The sequence below is a fragment of the Bos indicus genome, chromosome 6 (genome assembly GCF_029378745.1).
Source record: "Bos indicus isolate NIAB-ARS_2022 breed Sahiwal x Tharparkar chromosome 6, NIAB-ARS_B.indTharparkar_mat_pri_1.0, whole genome shotgun sequence".
Taxonomy (NCBI): Eukaryota; Metazoa; Chordata; class Mammalia; order Artiodactyla; family Bovidae; genus Bos; species Bos indicus.
In genome coordinates, this window is record NC_091765.1 from 30,358,045 (window position 1) to 30,384,120 (window position 26,076).

The following is a 26,076-nucleotide window of genomic DNA, read 5'->3' on the forward strand; positions in this document are numbered from 1 at the left end:
TATTAGTATGAAAACAGTTTTGTTTAATTTACTACCTATTGAGACTTGCTTATTTGGTTGGTTAACAATAAGTAAGCAAAGAATAGTTTAATCTCAGTGGCATGAAACATAAATATTCATAAATTCTAAAGCTTAATGTCTTGACAAGAGTGTGGGATAATCACAAAATTTCCTACATGTTCCCAGTCATTTATGGTCATTAATCAGTTAACTTTACAGATAGAAAAGACCTTACATATTTTTTTTTACTAAAGTGGTAAAATACAGAGAGTCTATTCCTCTATTTTAATAGGCCTCAATAGCTCTAAAATCTCTGAGAATTCAAACTCTTTCCTTGCATCTTCATGCAGCTATGAAAATAAAATTATTCTGATACCATTTAAATTCTTTCCTGCCACAACATAAATACACATGCCAAAGTATGCAAGATTAAAAGAAAAATCCATTTATCAGCACCAGCGCTACATAAAAACCAATCCTAGTCCTCCCACTTTTTCTCCTTCTGAAGCAACAATGATAGGCAGGTAGACCTCAAATTAGACTTGCTTGTCTGGCTTCTAGTCCCTCGCCTGTACCTAAGCACTCTGTAATCAGAGAACTCCTTTCACAGTAAATAGCCCCTATACAAGGTAAGTGTGGAAACAGCTTCTAAATCATTTGAAACATTTTCGGCACAGCTGGCAGAACACCTGTTAATATTTGAAAGTAGATGAGTGATGTTTGAAACACAAAACAATAGAAACTAAAGGACTGTTCACACAACTTTCACTGCACACTTTTCAGACAACTTTAAATATACTCAAGGACTTTGGTGAAAAAGCAACAAATTACAGTTAGGTTACCATTTTCATATTCTTCTTGAAAACAGAGATCAACCCACTGAAACTAAGCTCCCCAAAATGAATTGTTACTAGGTCAACAATCTCACAGATGTGAGAAAGTCCTATAAAATGCTACTTTTTCTTTTTTTTCAATTTCTTTATATTGCCTATACCATCTGCTAACTCTCACTTTAATTTTTAACCTTTTTAAATATCTAAATATATTTTACAGCTAAAAACGGAAAATATCTAGAAAGGAGGTATTACCTTTACTATTTTGAACTGCTAAATGATTACTCAAAGTTTGTAACCAGCACTTTTTAGTTTTTTTTAGCACCTGTAGGAGAACCCGGATGCACATTTCACAAATAAAATGTAGAAGGTATATAAATAAAGAACCTAGTTGAACTTTGAAAGACTTTTCACCAAAACAAACAAAAAATGGCTTCAATCATTAACATTTAAATATTCAAATGAGGTATCTGACTTTTTACCAATGAGAACTCATTTCCAACCAATCAATAAGCATTTATTGATTCCTTATAATGTACCTACTACCATGTACCTCAAAATTCAGATCAACTTTTCTGCATGGAGTTGGAAAAAACAGAAGCAGAGAAATCAATTTTTAAAATCTGTGCTAAAATTCAGTCATTTGAGGATAAAAGCCTTGGAGAGGATTGTGAAAGTGAGAATAAATTTTAGGGGTTACCTCTGGAGACCAACAGAGGACAGAGTAACAGAGCTTGGTAATACTTTCAATTCAAGGTAAAGCAGAGGAACAAGTTTGGTGCAATTACGTCAGTCTCAGTGCATAGCTAACAATATGGTAGAGAAATGCTGAAATGAGTGATAATCTAAGCTGACTAGCAATCCAGTGGCCCCACAGTAAATCAGCCTATAGATATTGTACAATTGAGTAAATACTATTTCTTCCCAAGTTCAACAACTGTGACAAAGACAAAAAAAAAAATCTTTAAGAACTTCAAACTGGCAAAACTACAGAAATTTTTATCACCAGGAATTATGACACATTGAAAATACCATAAGCAATGTTGCAGAAGCCTGAATTTATAAGAAGTCAGGTGGAAAAATTAACCAGACCCAGTGTCCCATTGTATCTTGAACAATTCCTGCTTTGTTAGTTCATAAATGTTTGATTTTTACGTCACCATAATGATAACACCCACATGCATTAGTATTGCTGGTTTAGTTCCTAGACACACACAAAAAAGGGTGAGTAGTATTAATTTGTAATAGTATATAATTCAAAACAAACAACTCATGTTAAAGCACTGACCACACCAACTAACTAGAATACTGTTGAAATTCTCCAGGTCCTTTCACAACTGCTGCATTCTTTCAACTGTGGCAAATGTATCCTAAAATGGTTTTGGCTTTAAAATGTGTTAAACCAAAACAAGATACTTTCCTAATTAATATCTGGAAAGTTATATCAAACTATGAAAATAAGGAAATATAACCACTAAATCTAAAAACTGGAAAATAACAAATGAGGTTTTTTACCTCATATATACCGAAGTGTGTTAGCAACATGCCACCTGTACTGATGGTTTCCATCAAGAAATTGAGAAAATAAGAAAGCTGTGACGAGATAGCAAATGTTAGTTATCAGTTTGCTTTGGATCTGACTTTAATGAATAAAGCTTATGAAATTTACAAACTTGAGAAAGTCAGGAAACTCATACTACCTTAATCCAGGAAAACTTTGCAAATGTGCAAGTACAGTGGACCCTCAGGCTGACTTTCAAACTGATATTTAAATTTTCATGACAACCTAATAACATCACAGACCACCAGCCTATCCAGAACTATCACTTCTATGTTGAAGAGTTTAGTTATTATCCTGATAGTGTTGGTTACTCCCTAATTATGAGAACCATAAAAATTATTCTAGAGGAAAGGAGAAGTGAGGGAAAAACTCAAGTTTGCAGTTACAGTTCTTTGTGACTCACATACACAATTCTCAGTCTATCACTTTAAGCATCTGGTTCCATCACCAATTTCCGTAATCCTTTGCTGAAAGTCGGTGATACTCAATTTAGGATGTCAGAGTCCTAAGAAATTTTATTCATCAAATGGTAAAGGGAACACAGTAACTAAAAGCTGAGTTTATGGAATCAGGTCTGGAGTCCTGGGTAAAGCTTAAAAACTTCTCTTTGCCCTGCTTTCCTTCCACAGAGGGCAGAGGTAGAAAAGAAAGTTAAAGTGACAGTCGCTTGGTGGGGACCAACTCTTCGCAACCCCATGGACCATAGCTCACCAGGCTCCTCTGTCCATGGAAATCTCCACGCAAGAATACTGGAGTGGGTTGCATTCCCTTCTCCATGGGACCTTCCCAACCCAGGGATTGAACCTGGGTCTCTTGCATTGCAGGTGGATTCATTACCATCTGAGCCACCAGGGAAGCCCCCTGCTTTACAGAGGGTTTGGCATATGGCAAATGTAGCTATTATTGTAGTTTGTCTTTTGGTGCCTAAGAATCCACAGCATATTATCTCCCTATGTTTGAAAAGCTATCAATTCAACATAGTGAAGTGAAGTTGCTCAGTTATGTCTGACTCTTTGCGACCCCATGGACTGTAGCCTACCAGGCTCTTCTGCCCATGGGATTTTCCAGGCAATAGTACTGAAGTGGATTGCCATTTCCTTCTCCAGGGGATCTTTCCCACCAAGGCTTGAACCCGGGTCTCCCGCATTGTAGGCAGACGCTTTACCGTCTGAGCCACCAGGGAAGTAACATTCAACATACTCCAATCCTAAATTCCGAAGACCAAATAGAAACTTTTAAAAACCTAAGTGATTCTGGACTGGAATGGATATAAGTATTTCTTCATGTTTATCCCACTGTGTTGTGCTGTGCTTAGTCACTCAGTTGTGTCCAACTCTTTGCAACACTGTGGACTGTAGCCCGCCAGGCTCCTCTGTTCACGGGGATTCTCCAGGCAAGAATCCTGAAGTGGGTTGTCATGCCCTCCTCCAGGAGATCTTCCCAACTCAGGGACGGAAACCAGGTCTCCTGCACTGCAGGCATATTCTCTACCATCTGAGCTACCAGGAGGCCCTTATCCCACTAGATGACTACAACTAAAAATTCTGAACATCATCTAAAAAGGCACATAAGAAGACTATGAAAAGTACAGCGGAGATGACTAACTAGGGACCTTTGGCCCCAAAGGGAAGAATACAGCTTTGAGTTTCCTAAATTTCTTTCTGACTCACATATCCTAGACTAAGGCAGCATTATCTTCAATGCACTCAGGGAACCAATATACGAGTGAGAAATGTATAGTCACAGATTGTGGCTATAGATTTCAGCCTTTATGGGACTACTTAACCTACTTAATTAGTTGCTCAGTCTGTGAACCTTCTGCACATTCCCACTGAACGTATTCTCTTTTCTAACTGCCCAGAAAGATGATGAGATGGTCTCTCTTCCATCAAACAGTCATGCCTGACTCAATTTAAACACCTGAAAACTAATGAATTTGGCTTATTTTTGCTCTCTGGTTTTCATTTTCCCCATACAGGTGGAGTGTGTTCTAGCCCTAACCCCTTTGTTCCCAGGAAATCCTGTTCACAAATATTGTTTAAAACCCAACCAAAGGGAGGTTTTACATTATTGTCATTATGAGATAATTCTGTCAGTTATTGCATTTCCTACCTGGGCATCTGGATTTAGGACTTCATTCAGCCCAGATTTTGCTTCATATGGATTAATCTCTTTCTAATGCATATACAGCATCCATCTCAACTTTCATTTCTTGTTCTAATTTCCCCTATTTGATTTTTGGCCCTTTACAAAATAAAAATATTAAACATTTGCCTTTATAGTAAATGTACACAGACTATCTAAGACTTACTAAAAATAAGCTAGAAAAAACATGCATAGGACTCAATCAAATAACAACTTTGCTCACGCCTCAGACCATGTTCCAATCTCAGCTCCCTCACTATCCCATGAAACCTTTATCTAGTCCAAGAAGCTTAACTCATAACTTAAATTTGACCTTTGCCCTTCCTCCAAACCACCATGTGCATATACATGTATGTGTATGCTATACTTTTAAGATAAAAATAATCCATTTGTATACTATGCTTTAGCTTGTTTTTCCTAATTATTTCATGTTTTAAGTCTTGTCCACCAAACGAAATCACAAGCTTACTGAACACAGGAACTAATCAATCATATTATTAACATTTTTCCTTCACTATAAACAGCATGGTGGTACAACACAAAGCAGTCATCGATTTATTCATTCAACGCATGACAGTGAATCACTGCTAGTTAATGTGTTGAGGGCTGGGGATAAAGAGGAAAACAGAAGGCAGTATCTGTCCATAAAAGGTTTACTAAATACTGAGAGAGCCATGAAAACTTTTATATTGAGATTCAAATCAGAGATAGTCACAGCATTATGGGATGACAGATGGGAAGTTCCTAACTCTGCCAGGGAAAGAATCATAGACAAATCTTCCCTTTAAATAGAATCATGAAGATAAGTAAAAATGTGCCAAGAAAATAAGGAGTGCGAATGACGTTCAACTAAGAGGAAACAGCAAGTGCAAAGGAACAGAATCGTGAATGAATGAGCAAGCAGATAAACTGAAGAACCATAAAAGATTCATAGGCTTTAAGTATAGGACTGGAAAAAGTAGTGCCAAGTGATGAGGACATATAAGGATCTGGGGAAGTTAAAGGGCCCTATATGTTACAGAATGTAATCCTGGAAGCATTGGAGGTCAGTATTCCTTCTGCTGATGAAACGGTAGAGAATTTGGAATGGGATAAAGTAGATGGATCTGAGAAGTTATTTTAAAATATAACTGAGAAACAATGAGTATTTGAAATAAGGGATGAAGCAAATGGAATGACAATAAATGAAAGTAATATAATATGAATTATCATGAAACAATAACTGTATGAGAAGAGGGGAAGCCAAGAAAAGGTTCTGTGCAGCACTGACATTTAACATGAATCTTTACTGAAAGTCGAATCCATTCTCAGTTTGTGAATAAATATTTCTTCTATCTTGAAAACTTCAGTTTTCAGTGTATAAACAAGAAGAAACAGGTCAAGATTAGCATTGTAAAGCCTAAACTGGAAACCATGTTTATCTATCTACTGATCTTGGAATGTCTTTCAAACACTAAGTCTTCAGAGATAACAGAATTCCATCTCCCCCACCGAACCACCCCCCAACCTGTCAGAGTGAAGGCATAGCAAACATACCTGTTCATCAGGTTTTCTTTTGAAATGGGTACAAATAAAAGCAAGGCAGTAAATAGAGTCTCTGTTGCTTTTTCTGTCCGGCCTCTACACAACTTGACTTCTTGCCTTCACTAGCCCCCACCTTTGCCCCCTACCCCAGATTTCAGATTACTGCTTTAACACCTTAACTAACCTCTATGTGACTTGGTTAGACATATGGCGAACTGCCCGTGCATAACTTGCCACACAAAGTCATTTTAAGGCTTCTTCCTTAAAATCAATGATTTAGTTACTATGAGATGAACTATCATGGCAAATCTGACTTGCTTTAGATACGAATCAGATAAACAAGCTGCTGATAACCAAAGTGTAGGACGTTCTTGATGATTTATGCACAGTACATCCACTTCAGGTTCATTCACGCTCTTGAGCACGCTGAAACCTAGTAAATAAATAAATAATTCAATGTGATGTTCACGCTACATTTCAACAATGTCAACAACAACATGCATATGAAATCTAAAACTTTCACTCTACTACTGGAGGCAACATTACTTTAGAAAGGTAAAAGCATTTGCCTCTCAAATCATAGGCCAGTATTTATCTATTTCGTTCATCCTCATAGCCTGTGAGTATCTGCTCTATCCATGTGCTATGCCTACACTGACAAGTATATGAAATCTTGCATCTTCCTGGTAAATGACTGCCAGTAACTGAAAGAGAACAGCACCTACCCACAAGCTACCATCTCATGGTTAAGTTCTCAGCTCTAGTACCTCCTCCCTGAGAGCTCTTTTAATACTCTGGCTAAAATAGCCCCTCACACATATTCCAGTCATGGCTCTATCCTTTCAGCTTGTTTTGCTGTGTACGTAACAAATAGCCTTGTTGTGAGTTACACTGTTACTCTTAGTACTTACTTTGTGTGTGACTACTGCTATGGACTGTAAGCCTCTGCAGAGCCAGAGCATCAGTCTTGTTCACTGCTTTAGCAGCAGTGTCTAGAATAGTGTCTGCCATGTGTTCAACAAACATTTGGTGGCCTGATGAGTCCTTCCAAATCCACAAACCACCAAAATATTAAAACCCCGCTCTAAATAAAATCTTAACAGAAAAGGGCTTACTTGGTACCTCTGTGAGTTCACAAGACCCAGAGAGATGTATAACCAGACATTTTTGCTGTTTAGTCACTAAATCATATCCGACTTTATGTGACCCCATGGACTGGGGTCACATGAGCCCATGTCAAGCTCCTCTGTCCACGGAAGTAGAGTAGGTTGCCTACTAGAGTAGGTTGCCATTTCCTACTCCAGGGGATCTTCCCAACCCAGGGATCGAACCCATATCTCCATCATTGTAGGCAGATTCTTTACCATGAGCCACCTGAGGAGCCTCCAACCAGACACTGACAGGCTAATATAAACAGATTATTTTTCATTTCAGCTTCTATCCAGTGTGGACAATAAGAATTCAGTGGCAGTCAAATGTTACCTGCCCTTTGAATAATAAATAGTCAAATTATCTCTAAAATGAAGAAGGGAGAAAAGGAATACAAGGGAAAATAAAAGTAATCTTCTCACTGATAGAAGCATAAATAGCACAGTCAGGAATTAAAACACAAACACTTTTTTTAAATGTTATTCAAGCTTCGGGTTCCTATTTTTTTTCTGAGTGACTGTGGTTCTTATCTGAGCACACTACATTGCAATAGATAAAACAGAAAACGTGGTCTATATAATTTGCTCCTCTGGAGGTCAGCAGCATGTTTGGATCAAGTAATGTGAGGGCTCTGCTTAATACCATCATAAAATGTAAAAGAAGAAAACTGAGATAAGGTACACAGAATCTTGCAATATCTTACTTCCAAAACGTGATGGATGAAAGCTCCATTTTCAAAATCTGTTTTCTAAAAGAACCCAGTATTAATTGCATGTTGATGTATAAAGCACACAAAAGTTGCATTTTTCTCTACTTTGGATCCCAAACTCTTAGTTCTGGAAGTGTAGCCCATTGTACGTAATTCCCAGGTCAGAGGTGCAGTAGACAAATTAATTAGTCTATTAAGTCTCAGTCGTATCCTGGCACTGATGTTTAGGTTAGCACCTTTAGCAACAAGTTTCTAATGCTTAACTATGCTGCCATTTGTTCCTGAGAGAAATTAGGAATGAAGGGGGCAAAAAAAAAAAAAAAAAAAAACATAGCTGGGAAAAGTTCCCACTGACCTAAAGGCAGAAACATGTATGTGAGTCAGGGGTAGACTGATGTATTCATAAAAAGGAGAAAAACTCCAGTTGATTAGCTCTTGCTATTTTAAGTGATTAGGAGAAAAATAAATAGCTCCATATCGAAGTGAAATTTAAACAGCACTTAACACTCTACGAAATCAACCTAAAAAAGATGATAATTTGCTATGACTTAGCACTAAAGAGAAACCAGTGATTTTATATGACAAATCTCTGAAGCATTTCATGGGAAGATTAAATACTTGACTAAATATTTGTGGATGCTACAAATGACAGAAATGAACCAAATCATATATTTGAAAAAAATAGACCTGAGTCACAAAACACACACATGGGGAGAGGGAGAGGACAGGAGGGAGAGAAAATTATCAGTTATCTTTCATCTTACAGCCATTCGCTACTGCAAGGTGTATCGAAAAGAAAAAAAAATGTCAGACATAGTTCAAACTTCAGCAGTAAAAGCAAAATTTGTTGATTATCATAGAGCACAATAAAATACCTTTACACTGTGTAGGAATTTTCTTTTCTCTTAAATTTTTCCTCTTTTATTCAATGGGGTTATGGTGCAGTGGAGTGTTTTCACAGCATCAACGATCCAGATGTGTGTAAGATATGAGGCTCTGAAAGTTGTATGCAATAAGAATTGGGTGCCGAGACTGTCTCAGGTATTTGCGAACAGTAATGAGAAATGACACAGTTTACAACGACACTGTCCTAACAAATGTCTGTTACCTATTGAGCAATAGCACTATCTTAGAACCGGGATACATCTACACTAAAATGATGGTGATGACTAGACCGTTTAAAATCCATCCAGAATGCTGATTACTGAAAAGTCAGTCAGAGTAACTATGTCTTACATTTTCTAAATGTCCTATTATTTGGGCTCTATGAAAGCTTAGGTTCATCTAATTCTCCCCAGTTACAGTGCTATTAAATCAAGGATTATTAAAATCTATAGTTACATCTCTTTTTTTTTTTTTTTCCTTTTTTTTTTTTTTTTTTAAATTTCAGATATACACATGCTCCCCATCCTGAACCCTCCTCCCTCCCCCCTCCCCATACCATCCCCCTGGGCCTTCCCATCTCTTGTAGTTTTTCTTCAGGAAGTAATCAGATATATTCAAATAGAAAAGAGTTCTAGAGGTAAAAAAAAATGTTTATATTTATAATAGCAAAAAGCTAAAACAATGTAACGTCCAAGGGTAAGATACTGAAATAAATGGTGATATGATGGAATATTAAGAAGTCATTGACTATCATGCTTTTGAGGTAAATTTAATGGCACAAAAAAATTCCTAGATTACAGCAGGCACATATTGAAAAACTGTTAAAGGAAATAAAAATGCAGTGTACAAAACCTATACAAAAACTACATGCATAATTTGACTCCAATTTTAATACATATGCACAGGCATGCAAAAAAGAGAAAATAAGACATAGCAACATGTTCCCAGAGGTTATCTTTTAGTAGAACTAAACACAATTCTAATTACAAACATATATTGCTTTTATAATTAGAAATGAAGATATAGTAGCCACTACGATTTTTTGCACCAAGTAGAGTTGACCACAGTTGAAGATCATGTTCCTTGTATAAGTCATCAGTACAACAAGGGGAGGGAGATCATTAAGTGATATCTTCTCAACCACTTACTAGGACCCCAACTCCAAGTCCACAAACAAACTCCAGTAATATCTTTGTCCCAGGTATGATTAATCCCTGTTCTTAAACTATTTCATCTTAATATGTGTATGAATCAAAAGTCTACTTATCTTTGAGATGTACTGTAGAAATGCACAGTATTTATCTACGGTCTTGGAATTTCTTCTCTGAGGCCAAAAAGGAGAATGTGTGTGTGTGTGTGTGTGTGTGTGCATTTGATAAGCTCATCTCTTTATGACAAACTACACTAAACCTGCCTCAGATATGTAAATGAATATTTTTACAAGTGCTGCTGAAAAGAATCCTATCCTTCAAATTGACAGTTTCCCAAAAAAAGGGCCATTTTATTTTTTTTTCATTTATTTTTTTTACAATATTGTATTGGTTTTGCCATAAAAGTAAGTTTTAAATAGCACTTTGAATCAACTCTGCCAACTTTTTTAAGTGTTTAAAAAGATGCAGTTACTCCCTAGATTCTGCTTAAGATATAAAATTATTTTATGGGCGAAGTCCATTCCAACATATCTCTTATTGACACATTTTTATACCATCATCTATGTCACCTCTAAGCATCTCCTTGTAAGTTTTATTTTCATCCTTATGAAATTAAAGCAAACTGCACTCCTTTGTGCTCTGTGTCTGTGGTTACTATGGTAGTGACCTGAATTGTGCACCCAGGATAACCCTATTTGGGGCAAGGGAGAGAAACAAGAGACCAAAAGAATGGAGGACTACATTCGGGTAGTGGTCAGCACCTTTAAACAATTACTTTTCCCTTGAAACTGCCTTTGGCCAAAACCTATAAAACTATGACCTGACCCTTCAGCTTCCTGGCATAAAGTACTTAGCCTTATGATGTGAACACCACGGAACTGGCAAGATCAGCAAACCCTTCCCTTGCTCTTTAGAAGCATTAAATTTTAAATCTCCCATCCTCAAAATTTCCACCTCCAGCTCCCCCTAAATCTAGTCAGGCCCTGGTTCACAGGTTCTAAAGACCAGACGATGGAAATGCCACGTGGTGACTGAAAGCCTTTGATGGAAAACAGATGAGAGGACACATCGCCCAGCACTTTAAAGTCTACAGCTCTCCTTCACTGTCTTCCAGGATCTCACAGAAGGTGACACATGCAAAAATTTAGTACTTTTTCCACCTTCATAGGTTATCTCAATTGTTAACAAGGGGATTTCCTTGAATATTTGCATCAAGTGAATCAATGGTTTGAGGTATTTTTGAAGTTTTCCTCTCCTTAAACAATATCCTTTACAAAGAAAGGCCAGCAGATAATAGAAAAGCAGCAAATATGACTGGAGGGTAGAAGATGCGTGAGGGGTACAGAACTTCACCAGTCAGTCCACCTACTCCTCAGTTTCCCCACAGGGCTCCTCACACACCCTTCAGAAAGCTAGAGTCCTGAGGGACACAATTTGAAAACCAGTTAAGCAGATCCTGCCCTTGCAATCACCAGGTTAATATTCACAATGTTGACTATTCCAAAAGTCCATGACACATATTATTAAAACTTTAAAAATCAGAAGAGGTAACTTAAGTTTTTCAACAATATTTTACTCCATTGTTATGAAGAAAATTATGTTACAATGGCATTCGTAAATCTTAGACATCATAAAAGTAACAGGCCCAAGTTCTTAAAAATGCATGATGTCCTTTTAAATTGCTTTAGAGGGAAAAAAACGCCGTTTCTTATAATTAGCTAATTAACTATAAAGCATAAAGTCATGTAAAATCTTGTTAGATAATAGAAATTATTGTAGTATGCCCAGAAAGGAAAAGAAAATTAAGCTATGATCTTCATAATTTCCTAACCAGGCAAATAAGATGTCTAGAAACTTAATACAACCTGCCTCACTTTTGTTGAGCCCTCATAAAACTGACAAAACAAAAGACAAAGTAAAGTTTTACAGAGTCAATAAAAATGTTTTGTAAAGTACTGTGAATACCTTAAGTGTTACAGTAAGACCTCATTTCAAAGAAACATGGTTGAATGCCATGAAAATTAGTTTAATTCTATTATATATCCTCAAGAGACAGTCCCTTGAGAGATTAGCATTTAATGACTTCCTACTTAAAAACATTATATTTAATAGCTCATACCACACTACATTGTAATTGTTTGTTGATGGCTTTTAAAAATTATTTGTACTTGTAAAACTCCTCACCACACAATGAGGTACTTGAGAACAGAATGTAGGTTTTATTGATCTTAGTGTGGTTACTCATTAATTCATTCAATGCTCATTGTATATCTATTAGTCATATACTAAATACTTACAGCAAGTATATATGGAAAAAAGCCAAAGGCTTTTTTCTATCAATATTAAAAGGAAAGTGTAAGAAAGAAAAAGAAAACAAATGATTGCAATACATTGTCTTAAACACTGTCCCAAAGGAACACAAGGAAGTGACAGAGGCCTCACCTGGAATATCAGGGAACAGGCCAGGCTACAGTGGGACAGATTCTGAAGACTACTGGGAGTTAACCACAGAACATGTGATGAAATACCAGGTTTGAATTTTTAAGCGCACCATATATCAAGACCCTCCTATGTCATACTGAGGATTTTGATACTTTATGCTAGGAAACCACTTAAGAATATGTTTTAGAAAAGTCACTTTGACTACAAAACAGATACCAGAATGGAAGAAGCAAAACTGATTCTCCCTGAAAAGCAGGGAGACCAATGAAGAGATGGTTATGATGATTTAGGTGAGAAATGATAGAGTCCTCAATTAAGGCTGTAGTAATCAAAACAGAGAATGGTTCAGTTCAGTAGCTCAGTCGTGTCTGACTCTTTGCGACCCCATGACTCTTTGCATGCCACGCTTCCCTGTCTATCACCAACTCCCGGAGCTTACTCAAACTCATGTTCATTGAGTCGGTGATGCCATCCAACCATCTCATCCTCTGTCGTCCCTTTCTCCTCCTGCCTTCAATCAATCCCAATATCAGGGTCTTTTCAAATGAGTCAGCTCTTCGCATGAGGTGGCCAAAGTATTGGAGTTTCATATTCAGTAACAGTCCTTCCAACGAATAGGACTGATTTCCTTTAGGATGGACTGGTTGGATCTCCTTGATGTCCAATGGACTCTCAAGAGTCTTCTGAAATACCACCATTCAAAAGTATCAATTCTTTCGTGCTCAGTTTTCTTTATAGTTCACATGCATACATGACTACTGGTAAAACCATAGCCTTGACTAGACGGACCTTTGCTGGCAAAGTAATGTCTCTGCTTTTTAATATGCTGTCTAGGTTGGTCATAGCTTTTCTTCCAAGGAACAAGTGTCTTTTAATTTGATGATGATGATGATTTAGGTGAGAAATGATAGAGTTCTCAACTAAGGTTATAGTCATCAAAACAGAGAATGGTAGACACACATAAAAAGTATTAAAGAAACAGAACAGATCAGATCAGATCAGTCGCTCAGTCGTGTCCGACTCTTTGCGACCCCATGAATCACAGCATGCCAGGCCTCCCTGTCCATCACCAACTCCCGGAGTTCACTCAGACTCACGTCCATCAAGTCAGCGATGCCATCCAGCCATCTCATCTTCTGTCGTCCCCTTCTCCTCTTGCCCCCAATCCCTCCCAGCATCAGAGTCTTTTCCAATGAGTCAACTCTTCACATGAGCTGGCCAAAGTACTGGAGTTTCAGCTTTAGCATCATTCCTTCCAAAGAAATCCCAGGGCTGATCTCCTTCAGAATGGACTGGTTGGATCTCCTTGCAGTCCAAGGGACTCTCAAGAGGCTTCTCCAACACCACAGCTCAAAAGCATCAATTCTTCGGCGCTCAGCCTTCTTCACGGTCCAACTCTCACATCCATACATGACCACAGGAAAAACCATAGCCTTGACTAGACGAACCTTTGTTGGCAAAGTAATGTCTCTGCTCTTGAATATGCTATCTAGGTTGGTCATAACTTTCCTTCCAAGGAGTAAGTGTCTTTTAATTTCATGGCTGCAGTCACCATCTGCAGTGATTTTGGAGCCCAGAAAAATAAAGTCTGACACTGTTTCCACTGTTTCCCCATCTATTTCCCATGAAGTGATGGGACCGGATGCCATGACCTTCGTTTTCTGAATGTTGAGCTTTAAGCCAACTTTTTCACTCTCCACTTTCACTTTCATCAAGAGGCTTTTGAGTTCCTCTTCACTTTCTGCCAAAAGGGTGGTGTCATCTGCATATGTGAGGTTATTGATATTTCTCCTGGCAATCTTGATTCCAGCTTGTGCTTCTTCCAGTACAGCGTTTCTCATGATGTACTCTGCATAGAAGTTAAATAAGCAGGGTGACAATATACAGCCTTGACGAACTCCTTTTCCTATTTGGAACCAGTCTGTTGTTCCATGTCCAGTTCTAACTGTTGCTTCCTGACCTGCATACACATTTCTCAAGAGGCAGATCAGGTGGTCTGGTATTCCCATTTCTTTCAGAATTTTCCACAGTTTATTGTGAGCCACACAGTCAAAGGCTTTGGCATAGTCAATAAAGCAGAAATAGATGTTTTTCTGGAACTCTCTTGCTTTTTCCATGATCCAGCGGATGTTGGCAATTTGATCTCTGGTTCCTCTGCCTTTTCTAAAACCAGCTTGAACATCAGGAAGTTCACGGTTCACATATTGCTGAAGCCTGGCTTGGAGAATTTTAAGCATTACTTTACTAGTGTGTAAGATGAGTGCAGTTGTGTGGTAGTTTGAGCATTCTTTGGTATTGCCTTTCTTTGGGATTGGAATGAAAAACTGACCTTTTCCAGTCCTGTGGCCACTGCTGAGTTTTCCAAATTTGCTGGCATATTGAATGCAGCACTTTAACAGCATCATCTTTCAAGATTTGGAGTAGCTCAACTGGAATTCCATCACCTCCACTAGCTTTGTTCATAGTGATGCTTTCTAAGGCCCACTTGACTTCACATTCCAGGATGTAAGCAGAGAGCACATCTGGTGAGGCCAAAAAACTGAAAATACCTTGGAAACCATTGGTTCACTAGAGGCAAATATTCAAGGAAATCACCTTGTTGACAACTGAGAAAATCCATTCCAAGGAGGATCTTTAGAAACTGTACAAGATGATTTGCTGTGTGTAGAAGAGATCTGTTCTGGGAACAGGAATATGAGTGCCATCAGCATTAATAATGGCAAATAAAGTCATGAAAGTGTGTACGGAGTGAACCAGGAGAGGGCCGGCAAAAAAAGCCTCAGATTAAACTCCTGGGAACAACAAAAAGGGAGGCAGAGTAAGTGAAGAAACATATAAAGGAAACAAAAGCAGCAGCAACAGAGTAAAGAGTTTTGAGAAGGGAACACCTAAGTGTCAAATGATCCTGCAATCACTCTTAGCCAAAGGACTAAAAGAGGCCAATAGATTTTGCAACAAGAGAGGTAACTTATGACCTTTGAAAAGATAGTTTCAGCAGTAAGAAAACAGTGGTGCAAAAGTTATTGAAGAACAAATACAATGTGGGAATAGAAAAAATTGCATAGCTCCTGGAACATATTAAGTGTTCCAACTGTTCCCAATTTACACTCCACTGCGTGTCACCCTACCCAAGTTTTTAAAATATGCCACAATACCCCAAAGTGATACCAAACAAATGTTTAATGATGGCTTTGACTACAATTGAAATCTCACTGGGAAGTAAGAGAAGTGCTCTAGGACACTCCCTGTTACTTGAGAATCTCTTAACCCATTACCCAAGCCAAGTTTAATGTTATTCAGTCTAAGGAAGCTGAACTGTGAGGAGACATTGGCTTCTGCTGATTTTAAGTGCATGTGTTACGAAAACCATTCAATGAGTTGTGTCATAAGTCACTGTATTTTAATGAACCTTAAGGGAATAAATAAGATCACTTTATCCCTATCCAAAACATTTGGGAAATACAGGCATATGTCATATTATTGTACTTTATTGTGCTTCACAGTTCTTTGTTTTTAACAAATTGAATGTGGCAACCCTGCATTGAGTAAGTCTGGCGGTACCATTTCTCCATCAGCATTTGCTCACTTCATGCCTCTGTGTCATATTTTTGTAATTGTGGAAATAATTTGTTTGGCCAAAACATTTGTTTGGGTTTTTCCATAACATCTTACAGAAAAACCTGAACGAACATTTTGGACAACCCAATATTTCAAACTTTTTCATTATTGTATTCTTGTCATGATCTGTGATCAGTGATCTTTGATGTTACTATTCTAATTCTTTGGGGGCACCGTGAACCACACCCATATAAGATGGTAAACTTAATCAATGCCGTATGTGTTATGAACACTCCAGTCACTGGCCGTTCCCCCATCACTCTGTCTTTGCATCTCCCTATTCTCTCAGACACAACAGTATTGAAATCAGGCCACTTAGTAACCTTACAATGGCCTCTAGGTGTTTAAGTGAAAGAAAGAGTTTCAAGTCTCTCAGTTTAAATCAAAAGCTAAAAATGACTGGGCTTATTGAAGAAGGCATGGTGAAAGCCAACACAGGTGGAAAGTTAGACCTTTTGGGTCAAACAGCTAGGCTGTGAATGCAAGGAGTTCTTGTAGGAAACTGAAAGTGCTACTCCAGTGAACACATGAATAATAAGGAAACAAAACAGTCATTGCTCATAGACTAAAGTTTTAATGGTCTGGATAGAAGATCAAACCAGACACAACATTTTCTTAAGCCAAAACTCAATCCAGAGCAAGGCCCGAAATCTCTTCAAGTCTACAAATCCCAAGGTAAGAAAGCTGCAGAAGAAAAGTTTGAAGCTGGCAGAGGTTAGTTCATGAGGTTTAAGGAAAAAACCCATCTTCATAACATAAAAATTCATGGTGAAGCAGCAGGTGCTGATACAGAAGGTGTAGCAAGCTATCCAGATCTAGCTAAGACACTTCACGAAGGTGGCTACACAGAGCAACAGATTTTCAATATTAAGCAAAGAGTCTTCTACTGAAAGAAGATGCCATCAGTGACTTTGGTGGCTAGAGGGAAGTCAATGTCTGGCTTCAAAGGACATACTGAGTGTCATGGTAGGAGCTAGTGCTTTAAGCTGAAGCCAATGCTCACTTATTCCGAAGATCCCACCATCTGAAGAACTGTGTGTATGTGCTTAGTCGCTCAGTTGTGTCCGACTATAGGCCTGCTAGGCTCCTCTGTCCATGGGGATTCTCCATCCTCATGGATGAGGAGTTGCTTCTTAAGAATGAAAAAGAAAATAGTTTGAGATGAAATCTATTCCAGGTGTAGATGCCGTGAAGACTGTTGAAACAACTACAAAGGATTTAGAATACTTCATAAATTTAGTTGATAAAGCAGTGGCAGGGTTTGAGAGGACTGACTTCAATTCTTAAATAAGTTCTACTGAAGGTAAACCGCTTTCAAATAGCACTGCATTCTACAAAGAAACTATTCATGAAAGGAAGAGTCAATAAATGGGTAAATTTCATTGTAAAGACTCAGATGATAATCAACATATTTTTAACAATAGTATATTTTTTAATTAAGGTATATAACTTTTTTAGACATAATGCTATTGCATGCTTAACAAACTGCATGTATAGTGTAAACACAACTTTTATATGCACTGGGAAACCAAAAAATCAGGTGACTCGATTTATTGCAATATTCACTCTACCACAGTAATCTGGAGCTGAACCCACAATATCTTTAAAATATGCAAGTATATTAAGTGTAAAATATAAAATACAACCATAATATCAAACTAAATCATGCTATATGTTCTATACAACTTAAAGTTACCCAAATCCGTTGTTCAATTGATGATTAGTAAATATTAATGGCAGGACAGGAAGTACTCATTATGAGTTCACTTGTCTCCTTATATCACCCATTACACATTTCAAATGCGGTATAGGAGCTTTTAAGAATTAAAGAATTGCATGTTATCATTCGTAAATAAAACTGATACATTAAAGTGCTTATAAAGACGTAAGTAGGTCAAATACCTGGTGTGGACCAAAGCTCAAAAAGCAAAACCAAGGACTCTACATTACAACTCTTCCTAAACATGTTTTACTATCTATGGCAAGACCAGAGTAGTGCCTGGCATAGACAAAATGGGTAGAGGAAGTTAGGTATATGGTGACTGATGGTATTTAAACTTATGGTGGTGATCACCATGTAATGTACACAGATGTTGAATTATAATTCTGTACACCTGAAACTTATACAACAAAGAAAGAAAAAAGTAGTCCTAGCCAGCTGTTTATTTCCATAGTGTCTGGCCAAACAATATTCTCCTTTTGTTTTACTGCAGAACATCTAGAAAAAAATTTAGCCCTTTCATTTCATTTGTATGACAACATAGCAAGAGGCGGACCCACCTAGTATTGCCACAGAAGAGTCAATCAGATGTTAGAGAGAGGTCTCAAATCTTTGAAATGTTTTTAGTTTACCCAGCTTAAAGTGTAATTGGGCTGTTTACAGCAGCACTCCTAACAACAGCCAAGACATGGAAGCAACCCACATGTCCATCGACAGGTGAATGGATAAAGAAGATATGGTATATGACACATACAAGAGAATATTACTCAGCCATAAAAAAAGAATGAAATAATGCCATTTGCAACAACATGGATAGACCTAGAGATTATCATACTAAAGGAGGTGAATCAGACAGAGAAGGACAAATATCATATATCACTTATGTACGGAATCTAAAAAAATAATACAAATGAACGTATTTACAAAACAGAAATAGACTAAAGACACAGAAACAAACATGGCTAGCAAAGGGGAAGGGGGATGGGATATATTAGGAATTTGCACACAACTATATATAAAAGAGATAACCAACAAGGACCTACTGTATAGCACAGGGCATATACATATATACTCAGTATCTTGTAATAACCTATAATGGGAAAGAACCTGAAAAATAATATGAATCACATGGATGTACAACAGAAACTCACACATTATAAACCAACTATACTTCAATAAAAAATAACAAATTAAAACAGATATTTTAAAAGTGTAATTGGTCTGCCATTGTGTACAAGTTTTGGCATATAACTCCAAATCTAAGAAACATATTAAAGAATTTCACACACAGAATGACTTGTAGAACTAATGTAAAAAAAACACACAAAAAACATGTATTTAGTCATCAAATCAAGCTTTTTCCTGTTATAGCTATGAAATAAAGCACATGTGAAGTCCCTTTTATCTAATTTCTATGTTTTCTCTTCACAAACAGCTCTTTTTTGACATCTCAATTTCCATTAATAAAATAACCAACATTCCAGAGACAGCCTCAAAACTTTGGGGTTATCCTTCACGCCAGTCTCCCTCATCCTCTATACCCAAATATTTGCCAACCACAACAGATTCCACATACTCAATATGTCAGGAATTTGTCCCTTTCTTTCCATTGCTTTGGCCACCATGAAGTTCACCATTTTACCATCTGTGTAACTTCCAAAAGTGTTCCAGTTCTTCCTAAGCAGAACCCCAACTGCTCTGCACAAAGCTCTGTTCCAAGTGATTTTATTTTCAACCCTGAGTGGTTCCCCTCCACCAAAAAAATTAAGTGAATACCCCTTGGCATTTAAGATCCACTCAGTACATGGCAGTTTTCTTCATACAGAACCTACTTAAGGCTTACTATCCTGAAACTTCATTTCTCCACCATTTCCTAGTCATAGTTCCCTACCTTTACTCATGGCATTTCTGCTCATTGAATGTCCCTTTCTCCCATATCCTCTTCCCAGAAAGGCTGCTTGATATTTCAATGATGATCTCAAACACTGGCTAATTCATAATTTTATTTTTCCCCATCCACCTCTGACCATGCCCTCACAGAACACCTGTGTCTTGTATAGTTTCTAAATATGTCCTGAACATTGTTTATTTTTGCTTTTACATTATGCCATTAGTAATCCACTGGCTCCATGAGGGACAGGAAATGTGCCACAGCTATTTCTCATCTAGAGGCACCTAATGGTCTGATCATAGGAACACTGTCAGTATTTGCAGAACTTGGTTGAAAATGTAAATGCATTAATGCAGGTTTGGAAGCAAACCAACTCATCAAAGAGTGAATGAACTGGTCTGTCCACTAGCACGTTTACTGCCCCTTTCCTGGACGCTAAGACTGGGACTCGCACTGGTCACATGCAGTTTCATCCAAGTTCACCAATTATCGTCAGTGAAACTTAAGTTCTTTGGATGAATGGATTATATACCAAAAAACTTGAAGCAAAGAAAGTAAATATCAGGTTAATATTAAGAGAGGAACTATCTTTTTCAAAGGAACTCCTATCATTCCACCACAAGGAAAAGTATCCTTTCATTAAGTGTCAAAATAAACATGCTTTAAATTAAACATTTTTTAAAAGCCAACACATAATTTGAGGTCATCTGTTTTCTAAACTTTATCTACTAGATTTCCACATTGTGAACACTAGGCAAAGGTACTCTTAACTATTTTTTTTTTTAAACTACAAGAAGCAAATGTAGCTATTGCTCACATATGCACACAAAACTATAAATCAATATAACACTATAAGATTCAATGAAAATAGTGACAGCTCTAAAAAAAAAAAAAAAAAAGGCAACCCAATGTATAGCCAAATAACTCATGAAACTCAGCATGTATTGCTGACTTTGGACATGATTGCCAAATTTAACAAGGTGTTCTTGAGAGAAACAAAATAAGACAGGTCCCTGGAGCATCCATTCAAAATGGCAGATGCATCTGAACTCCAGAGCAAACTCCTCTAGGCTAATGTTTTGGTTGGCCTGAAAGAAAAATAGTAAAATTTAAATATCTTTAATTTCAGTAATACTTTAAAATATAAGAAAACTCACTGCTCAGGTCAAGTTAGCAAGCATAACAGAAAAATGAGAGCAATATTAGGCCTAACTATGTTCAACTAATTTTTCCTTACAGATAAGACCAAGACAAATTTGGTACAAATTCTGCAAAACCTGAAAAACACCTATTCAGAAGAAAAAGCATTAAAAGTCCTACAGTGCAATCTGGAGGAGGAGTACACCTATTTCTCATGAATAGCATTTCACACAATCATTTATCGTTGAATCACACATATCAAAATTGTCGCTTTCAGGGTAAAAAAAAAAAAAAAAAAAAAAAGACACAAATTAGTGCCTTGCAAGTAACAAAGTATCATTCACTAAATTCATATAAAGTGCTGATTGCTGCCTGTCATTGTTCAGTACATTTCAACAGAAGCCAATTCTCACCAACACTCCACCCACTACCAGTGAGCTTTAAAAATCCACTCAGTTTTTCACCTTATTGGAACAGATGGTTAAAGTCCTTATGAATATCCAAATGCCATTAAAATTCCCCTGGTACCATGTCCAAGCTTCAATGCACTTCTGTGCTTTCCCTTACATGTGAATTTCACCTGGACTTACAATATCTTTAAGACATCTGCTGTAAGTTGTTTTTCTAATAGTGGGTTAAAGTTTTGGGCTGATCTGTGACTACTCTCTAATAACTTTAACTACAGACAACAGTTAAGATATAGCTGGCTAAGGTTAGGCAGCCAGTCTCTTATTAGGGGAAAAAACACAGCAAAATTAAATGATGTATATAAGGACATACTGCTTATTTTTGGCATTATTACTTCCTTGCTTCCCTAGAGTCACCTGTTGTTTCTTACAGATTAATGGAAATATCAATGGGAAAATAATTCTTCATCATTTTTATGCTCACCTATTTCTCTAAACTTGCATCTCTAAAAAATATTTATTTCTCGGGTAAAAATAGAGCTAATCATACATTGTGAAACTGACTAAAAATATATGATATTCATGCTGTTCTATGTGCGGTATTGAAGGAATCCACATTCCTAGAGTCTAGATTTCAGCAAGATAGATCTTTCTTAAACAGGAAAAGAGAAGTTGGCACATTTCTGATCTAACAGATTCAAGCTCCACTACTTGGAAAAAAAAGAGAGAAAAAGTGATCCAACAGATACTTTATACAGTCCAATTCAAACTCTGCATTTAATAGATGAGGAAACTAAGTTCTAAATAGACAGGACATTTTTATTTCTAGGAAAGTAAACTAAATTAGGAAGGTCTAGGCAAAAGTACAAAAAGTTTACATGTATCAGTCAAAATTCATTCAGTGGCAGTGATTTATTCAAGCTAACTTACATGTAAAAGAGATTTACTGGTTCTCATAACTGAAAAGTTAAGTAGGATGAGCTTCAGATAAGGTTTGATACAATGCTTCATGAAATAACCAAGAAACCATTTCTCCACTATACCATTTTAGCTCATTATTCCAACACTGAGACGAGCAATGCCAAAGGCAAAATACTCCCCTTCCCCAAGTTTGCCAAGAAAGAAATCGTTGTTGTTCTGACATGCTTGAACAAACCTCTATGATTCAGTTTGGATGAATTGGCTTAGGTCACATACACACCCTGTATCCATCACTAGAGCCAGAAGAATGAAATACACTGATTGTCTTGATCTAAAATGTATGCAGAAAGTAAAGTTGGCTTCTCTAGAAATTCATGGATACTCAGAAGGAAACCATGGATTATTATTGGGAGAAAAGTTGTCAAATGAATGCTGGGGAGGCAGGAAAAGAATCCATCCTACCAATCAAGCCCGGGACACATTCTGATCCTATCTGAGACTTTGGCTCTGCTCTTTTAAACGTCTCTGTTTTGACAGATTACAGAGAGATAAAAGAAGAATAAATTTACACTGAAATGAAGCAAAATGCCCCCAAATGTCCCTACTCCAAATTAACTTTATAGTGGACTACGTCTCCCAATGGGCTCTGATACCTTCCCAACTTTTATAGTCTCAAGAAACATAAAGCAAAAAAATTATCATTTTTCTCTAATTTACGAGTACAGTTAAGTTTTACCTAGAAATATAAGAGCAAGAAGTCACTATACAAGTTAACAGTTCAGGTGATAGGATGATTTCAGTAATCCTACAGCTCCAACTATACAGTGCTTTCCCAGAAACAGTGAAGACACGTAACTACAGTTGCCAAGTAGGAGTAACAGGCATATACCAAGTAAATGTTTTAAATGCCCAAAGGCAGGGAGGAAAAGGAAAATTATCTGCAAAAGGAAAAGAAATGTATTCCCAAAGTAAAAGAGAATACCACCATCCCCAGAAGGGCATACGCCAGTCAAGACATTACACCCTTACACTGGATCCCATAATAATTAGAAAGGACTGAGTGTTGAAGGCAACCCCATCCCTACCCCCAAGAGTGGTTTACTCATCATGTTATTTAACGTCATACTGTAGATTCTCCTAAGACCCTGTCCAAGCCAGACCTTTCAAGAGATTGTGGCCAAAGAGATTTGGAACCCAAATTATCTTTGAGTTGAAAGATCACCTTATCTAGTATATTTCAGCTGCCTAGGGGCAGGGACAAATAGAGCAAAGTTTTATGACCACTCTCTCATCCCACTGTTATCAATATATCTCTAAGAAGAGTATGTCTGTTCTTATCCATGATACAAAATAGCTCAGATAAACTTCTCTTTTTTCATGTTTAAAAGAAAGTTTTTAATGTTAGTTTACTGTGGGTAAAAACACATAACACAAGATCTACTCTGTTAACAAATTTTAAGTGTAAAACACAGTGGGGTTGACTCTGGGCACGATGTGGCACAGCAGACCCCTAGAGCTCGTTCACCTTGCTTAACTGAACCATTACGTCTGCTGATGAGTAACTCCTCATTTCCCCTGCTCCTCAGCCCCTGGCAACCACCATTACACACTATGATTCTATGAATTTGTCTGTGTTAGGTACTCGTTTAAGTGGAGTCATGCATCTGTCTCTGATTTGATTTTTTCAGTTAATGCAATATCCTCAGGTTCTTCCATGCTGTCACATACAGCAGAACTTCCTTCTTTAAGGCTAAATAGTGTTCCAATATGTATATCCCATATCTTATTTATTCATTCATCTGTCCACGGATGTTTAAGTTTTCTCCACATCTTGGCTATTACAAATACTTCTGCAATAAACATGGGAGAGCTTGTATCATTTAGAGATCCTGACATCAATTCCTTGGATAAATATCCAGAAGTAGGATGCCTGGATCATATCATAGTTCTATTTTTAATTTTTGAGGAGCCTCCTTATTGCTTTCCTTAGTGGCTGCACCATTTTACATTCCCAAAACAGCATGCAAGCATTCTAATTTCTCCACATCTTTGCCAATACTTTATCTTTCTAAATAACAGCCATCCTGATAGGTATGAAGTGATCTCATCACGGTTTGGATTTCCTTTCCCTCCATGACTAGTGATACCATTTTTCATATACCTGTTGGACATTTTTAGGTCTTCTTTGGATAAATAACTATTCAAGTTCATAATCCATTTTTAATCAGGTTATTAGGTTTTTTGGTGTTGAGTTGTAGAAGTTTATTATATGTATTTGGAGATTAACTCTATCTGATAAATGGTTTGCAAATATTTTCTCTCATTCTGCAGGCTGCCTTTTCAGTCTGTTGTCTGCCTGGCCGAGTAGTACTCGTAGGCCTACTCGTTTATTTTGCTTTTGCTACCTGTGTTTTCTGTGTGGGTCACATCCATAACATTATTGCCAAGATTAATGTTATGAAACATTTCCCCTATGTTTTCTTCTAGGAGGTATACAGCCTCAAGATTATGTTTTAAGTCTTTAATCCATTCTGAGCTGATTTTTGTGTATGATATAAGAATCCAATTTCATTCTTTCGTACATGGATGTGCAGTTTTGCCAATGCCTAAATACATTATTTTTTAAAGTGAGAAGCCTAAGTTCAAGAATGTTCAATCAATATTTATCAATATTCAGTCTAAATGTCAGAACCTGAACTCAGTGCTCTGGCGTTCATTCAACAATTACTGTGCATATACTATTAGTAGTTACCTGAGAACACTCTCTGTAAACCAGATACCAGTCACCAGAAATAAAAAAAATAAATCAAAATATCCAAACAATCTCTTTAATTGCAATACTTCCTTTCACAAACATAAAACTCTGTAGTACAGTTGACCCTTGAACAATATGAATCTGAACTGCGTGGATCCACTCACACACAGATTTTTTTCAATACATATACAGTTGGCCCTCCCCATCCACAGGTCCTCACCCATAGACACAGAGGGCCAACTATGAGACTTGCACCTATGGAGTCTGGTATCTGCAGTGGGTCGCTGGACCAACTATCTCTCTTCCCCAGACACTGAGTGGTGACTATATATAATATGCCTGTTGCATTCATATCATGACTCTGTTTATTTGCTATGTGACTGGGATATTTTCCTAACTCTCTTAAGACTCAATTTTCTCATCTGGAAATAGGAATGATATAAGGCTATAGATACAGGAGTAGAAAATATATCTATTATACAAAGTGTACTTGGAATTGACAAAGTATTAAATATATGTTAATTTATAACATTAACTGAAAACAAATCAGAACATTATTATGGATTCTTTAACTGATGCAGTGGCACAGCTTTGTTTTTTTTCCTTTTCAAACATTATCATCATGGACATAAAAAATGCACACAAAGATATCAACAGAACAACTACAGAAAGAGCAAAGTATCTGATGAAGAAAAGCAAGCTGGTTAAAGATGGGTTAATTACAAGCAAGGATATTTTGCATGACTGTAATAGAAAAATGAGTCAATGAAATAGCACTTCAGATGTGAGCTCCACTGGGATGAAAGAATCTTAGGGCAGCACAGAAGCAGTGTCAATCACTCGATGTAATTTGGCCCCTCAGAATTCAAAACATAGGGAAAATTTTAGCAAAACTGACAGCAGAAATGTTGCCAATGGTTAAAAGATTTCATATTTTGCAGTTTGAATTTAAAATGACAAATTTAAGCTCATAAAAGAAGCTGTAAAAGATAACTTATCTTTAATGTACACGGTATGGCTGATTTTATGGGTCATACTACTAACTTGATTATTATTCAAAATAAACATACAAGGGGTCATCCAGAGAGAATATCTGGCTTTAAAGAGTGATTTTTCACACACTTGGTAACAGCATGTTGACTAAAGTTATTTTACATAGATAATTATAACATATATTAAAATTGAAATTAAAATTTTTTAGAGTCACAGTGATAAGGAAATTACC

The 26,076-nt window shown here is 37.0% G+C and overlaps 1 protein-coding gene across 20 annotated transcripts in view; it reads right to left on the reverse strand.

The window, feature by feature from the left end:
* Positions 1-26,076, reverse strand: part of BMPR1B (bone morphogenetic protein receptor type 1B) — a 448,735-nt gene that overhangs the window by 227,171 nt on the left and 195,488 nt on the right. Inside the window, exon 1 of one of the 20 annotated variants that reach the window (XM_070790844.1) lies at positions 6,248-6,266. The exons of the other annotated variants lie outside the window; for them this stretch is intronic. The gene's annotated coding sequence lies outside the window, so the exon portion shown is untranslated. Of the gene's footprint in view, positions 1-6,247; positions 6,267-26,076 lie in introns of those variants that run through there. 20 annotated transcript variants of the gene reach the window in all.